General features: G+C 42.4%; 1 pseudogene; it reads left to right on the top strand.

Annotated features, from left to right (window-relative positions):
- The first annotated feature begins 4020 nt into the window (after positions 1-4020).
- LOC100685187 lies at positions 4021-4727 on the top strand (annotated as a pseudogene).
- The last annotated feature ends 468 nt before the right edge of the window (positions 4728-5195 follow it).

Raw genomic sequence — 5195 nt, 5'->3', positions numbered from 1 at the left:
GGCCTTTAAGGGCTGATTTTCCAGCAGGTTGCTTTCTGACCCAGTCTCCAAACAACTGGAATGAACACAATCCCTCCTCGGCTGGAAAATCCTGACATTCAGAAAACCCTTGTCAAAATAGCTTTATCTTAAAATGTAAAAAAAAATACGATTAAAATTTTAAAAAGGGATGCCTGGCTGGCTCAATCCGAAGAGCATGTAACTCTTGATGTTGGGGTCATGAGTTTGAGCCCCACATTGGGTGTACAGATTCGTTAATAAATAAAACTTTAAAAAATTTAAAGAGCTTTTTCTTTTGTAGTTGCCTTGCAAACCTATTTGTATGAGTAGTCTTCAGAGTGATTATACACTGCTAACCACAAAGGCATCCATGCCATTATGATCAAATGGTTAAAATATATTTAACAACTTCTTTTCCTGAATGCTCTCAATCATTTTAACTTTGTGGTATACTACTATTTTAAGACCCAGCTTAAACATAACTCCTGTGGAAAAAATTCTCTCCTGCCAGAACCAGCCTCTCCTCTGGGCAGCAGTGCACACAATAAATGCTCCTTCCCTGTGCTCATCACACCATGTTTCCTTATAGGTGTGTCTCCCCTGCTAGCCTGGAAGTTTCCTGAGAGCAGGGAATCCTATATCCACAGAGCCTAGGGCTGAAGCTCCAAAAATATTTGTTGAATGGGTGAATAAATGTACGGATAAAAGCAGAAATGGGGCAGAACTGTTGTGGGGGTGCCTGGGGGTTCCGTGGTTAGTCATCCGACTCTTGATTTTGGCTTGGGTTTGATCTCGGGATCTGGGTTTGAGCTCTGCGTCAGGCTCTGCATTCAGTGGGGGAGCCTGCTCGAGATTCTTTCACTCTGCCCCCCACCCCATGCGTGCTCTGGAGCACAGACTCTCTCTCAAATTAGTAATCTTTTTTTTTTTTTAACAGAGTTGTGAACATAGATTGTAATGTAGTTGTGAACAGTGTGTAATGATGGTAGCCAGTAGCCACATGTGGCTATTTAAATTTAAATTAACTAAAATAAAAAATTGTTCAAAATGGGTCATTCAAAGTACCTTCCTACAGGCGGTGCTGTGCTACTTGCTGGTCAAATAATTACACAGACATTTATAGTCCAAGACAGGCATGAGACCATCTAGAAGCACACTATAGGGCAGCCTGGGTAGCTCAGCGGTTTAGCGCCGCCCTCAGCCCAGGGCCTGATCCTGGGGTTTCTGGATCGAGTCCCACGTCAGGCTCCCTGCATGGAGCCTGCTTCTCCCTCTACCTGTGTCTCTGCCTTTCTCTCTCTCTCTCTCTCTCTCTCTCTCTGTCTCATGAATAAATAAATAAAATCTTTTTTTTAAATAGAAGCACACTATAAAGAATGCTTCCTTGAATAAATATGGGCTAAATGAAGTAAACAGATTATGATCAGGTTGTCAAATATATAAAAATTGAACAGACCAAAGGAAAAAAAATATATAAAGAACCTGGCCATCCTTACAGCCTGAAAACTAATGTGTTTCCCTACTTATGTTTGAAATAGACCTTATTTTTCTATAATTATTTCTTAGAGAAATACTCATAGTAGCCAGAAATAACCATGTTGGCTATGGAAACATAGCCAAAGAAAACATTTGTCTTCATGTAGCAAACATAAAATCTCACTAAGGTGGCAGCCACTGATTTTCTGGGCAAGGTAAGATTTACAATGGTCTTCCATGTTGTTTCCATAAACCATTGCAATGTCCCATCCACTGCAACATTTCAACCTCCAAACTATCTTTCAGGCTCTACCTCTGTGCACCGTAAATGTATAAATGTCCGGTGACCATGTGTCTCCGTTTTCTAACAGGAAAATGTGGTTTCTGTGTCTCTCCATCCTGTCCATCTCCTATGGGCTATAATTTTACTCTGCCAAGGGAACTATACATCTGAATGGTTAAAAGTATTCCCTTCTGTACCAGACCAGATTCAGCAGGCCAGGGAGAAACAGAGGAGGCTTCAACTGTCGTTCATAGCAAGCCAGGGGCCCTGCACTCCAGACCCTGGGTTCCTCTGTCTCTGCCCCATCCCCACCCCGCTCCTCACCCCCCAGCACAATTCCTGCTGGCTGCCAGTGCTGGGAGCCAGGAGGTAGCAGCTGAGAACCTGGCCTGTGAGCCAGGCCACCCTCAATTAATTTATCTTATTAATGCCAATTTATTAGCACAGAACCCCTGGGAGGTGAGCAGGAGGGCGTTTTAAATAAGCATCTGCATTTCCTGTCTGCAAGCTTTACACCTGAGCTCCATGCTCAGCCAGGCCCAAGATGGGTGGTCTTCTGCCTCCTACCTCCCCCTGGTGGGTGGCCCCAGGAGAGCAGATCTGACTGGGCAGGTGAGACAGTGTGTGCTTCTCAATACAAGATTTGTCACAACTTCACCAGTGTTTGTGCAGGCTTCTGGGTAGGCGCCCTCTAAGAGTTTACTTATGACAAAGAATTTGTCTAACAAATAACAATGGCTTTGTAAATACAATAGCCTTAGTAATTAAATCTTCTTCTAAAGACTTCAAATGGACTAACTTCTTCAAGTTCTTAAGTGTTAGGAGCTGGAGAAAAGGCCATCTTCCTGCTAGGGAAGTTCCTGGCTTGGAAAGAGTCTTATCATTCACTTTGTCTTTGAGGTTGGGGCCTAAAATAAGCAGTACCACACGCTTTCAGACACAAGAGTGCATTATGAATGAATGGATAAATGGCCATAATTTAACATTATTCCAAGCACCTGAGAAGTTTTCATGGGCCATGGGCTCTTTTTTGTTTCATAGAGACAAAGTACCATGACCAACCAGGTAGGTCTTATCTGCAAAGATGTGTGTTTGGTAGAAGAGAAGGCACCCCCCACTCCACTCCCTATCCCTCTGCCCCACAGTGTTTCCGCCCTCATTAACACCCTGCTTTAAAAATTCCAAGAACCAACTGGGTGCCTGGCTGCTCAGTCGGTGGAGCACGCAACTCTTGATCTCAGGGTTGTAGGTTTGAGCCTCATGTTGAGCATAAAGATTACTTAAAACTAAAATCTAAAAAAAAAAAAAAAAATCCAAGGGGCACCTGAGTAGCTGTCAGTTTAGTGTCTGACTGCTGATTTTGGCTCAGGTCATGATCTCAGCCTTCTGGGACTGAACCCTATATCAAGCTCTGCACTAGGTGGGGAGTCTGCTGAAGATTCTCTCTCTCCTTCTTTTCTTTAAGATTTTATTTATTTATTCATGATAGACATAGAGAGAGAGAGAGGCAGAGACACAGGCAGAGGGAGAAGCAGGCTCCACACGGGGAGCCTGACACGGGCCTCGATCCTGGGACTCCAGGATCATGCCCTGGCCCAAAGGCAGGCACTGAACCGCTGAGCCACCCAGGGATCCCTCTCTCCCTCTCCTTCTGTCGCTCCCTATGTTTGTGCACATACTCTGTCTCTAAATGATTAAATAAAATCTTTAAAACAAATCCAAAACAAACACCACCCCTCTCCTTGTCCAGAAAGAACCTTCTCTTAAACAGGCATGTGACCATTGTATGCATTTTTTGTGTGTTGGGGGAGAATGAGTTGGCATGAAGCAGTGATGTGCTGGTAAATTTTTAATAATTGGTTCACTAAGAAAAAAAGAGAAGCCCTGATCTGTAATATTTTCCAGTTTCTGTGATGTAAATTCTCCCACTACGGTCAATTTCAAGGTGCCAAAAAATAAAAATAAAAAATAAAAAATTTCAAGGTGCCAACATGAGGAGGTTATTGAGCAGGGAGTTGGGAAAAGATGTGCTGCAACTCACCATTATATAATATTTCCACCATATCAATACAATAGATGTAAATAACCTCAAGATCATAGAGAGCACTTTAAAATGCACCTGAAAAATTAGGAAATGATGAGTTTTGAAGTATTTCTTACTATGTGTTTAATAGAATTATTTAATTGTAAACTTACATAATTTAATTTTTCCTAATGGCTGCGTTTCACAACCAGCTTGCAAAGTTCTTAAAAATTTAGCAATGGGGCTTCCGGTCGGCGTGGCCGTGCGCACGGTGACCGGCCTCGGAGTGTCCCGCTTTCCAGGTAACGTGGCTAAAAGCTTACGGAGTAAGTGGAAAAGGAAGATGCATGCGGAAAAGAGAAAAAAGAATGCCCAAAGGAACTCAGCAGACTTAAGAGTATTCTTAAAATGGATGGTGATGTTTTAATGAAAGATGTTCAAGGGATAGCCACCGTGCTGGTACCCAAACATTGTCAAGAGCAAACTCAGTGTGTAGTACAAGGTGAAAAAGATGACATGAAAATGGAGACTGAAATGAAGAGAAACAGAAAGAGCCTTATAGAGCAGCATGGACAGTACCCCATATGGACGAACCAGAGGCAAAGGAAAAGGCTAAGGCAAAGCGAGAAAAAGGGAAGGGGAAAAGCAAAGCCAAAGCAGCAAAAGCAGCGAAGGGTTTGGCTTGGTAGACTCTTAAACCCCTGAAAAATCCTACACGGGACTGGTCTTTGATTAGAATGTATACACGGATTTCAACTTCACCAAATGAAAACTTGGTTTCCGTATTTAACTTGGCCTTGTTCTTCAATTCAAACCCAACTTAACTCCTCAAATTTCTTTTGGGAGCTTGAATAAAATATTTTTTTGATGAATGAAAGCTACACTGATATTTTAACTGGATGCTGTCCATTGTGCAGGGATTCTCAGACATCACTATTCTACCAAGTGCTATTGTGGTTGTAACTGGTCTTAGTAAAGATTTTTCAAAGAAGATATGCTGACATATTTGAGGTAATTCTGGTTTAGAGAAAACTTTTACACAATTTAAAGTATAAAGTCAGTGGATCTTTTAAGTACTACTTGTTTGGAGTTTTGATTTTGTTTAATTGAGAATAAAATATATTTTTGTCCAAAAAAAAAAAAAAAAAAGATTTAGCAATGGGCCCTTATGAACTGCCACAGGCTGGCTCTGGCCTCCACCCCAAGGCCACTCAGCCACACATTTGTGTCCTCACTGTTGCCACTTCCCAGCTTAGAGTTCCTATTTCCTGGCTCCCACAGCAACCTCAGTGAGGTCAGTATGTTAGCCTGTTTTACAGAAGAGGAAGCCAGATGTGGTAGACGGTGGTACTAACTGTGCATACCCACCTTAGTGGCTGAGCCTCCGTGAGTGTGGCAAAAATGACGAAGGCT

This window comes from Canis lupus, chromosome 38, assembly GCF_011100685.1.
Source record: "Canis lupus familiaris isolate Mischka breed German Shepherd chromosome 38, alternate assembly UU_Cfam_GSD_1.0, whole genome shotgun sequence".
NCBI classification, from domain to species: domain Eukaryota; kingdom Metazoa; phylum Chordata; class Mammalia; order Carnivora; family Canidae; genus Canis; species Canis lupus.
Note: the sequence above shows the minus strand (reverse complement) of the source record. Positions and strands in the feature narration are given on the sequence as shown.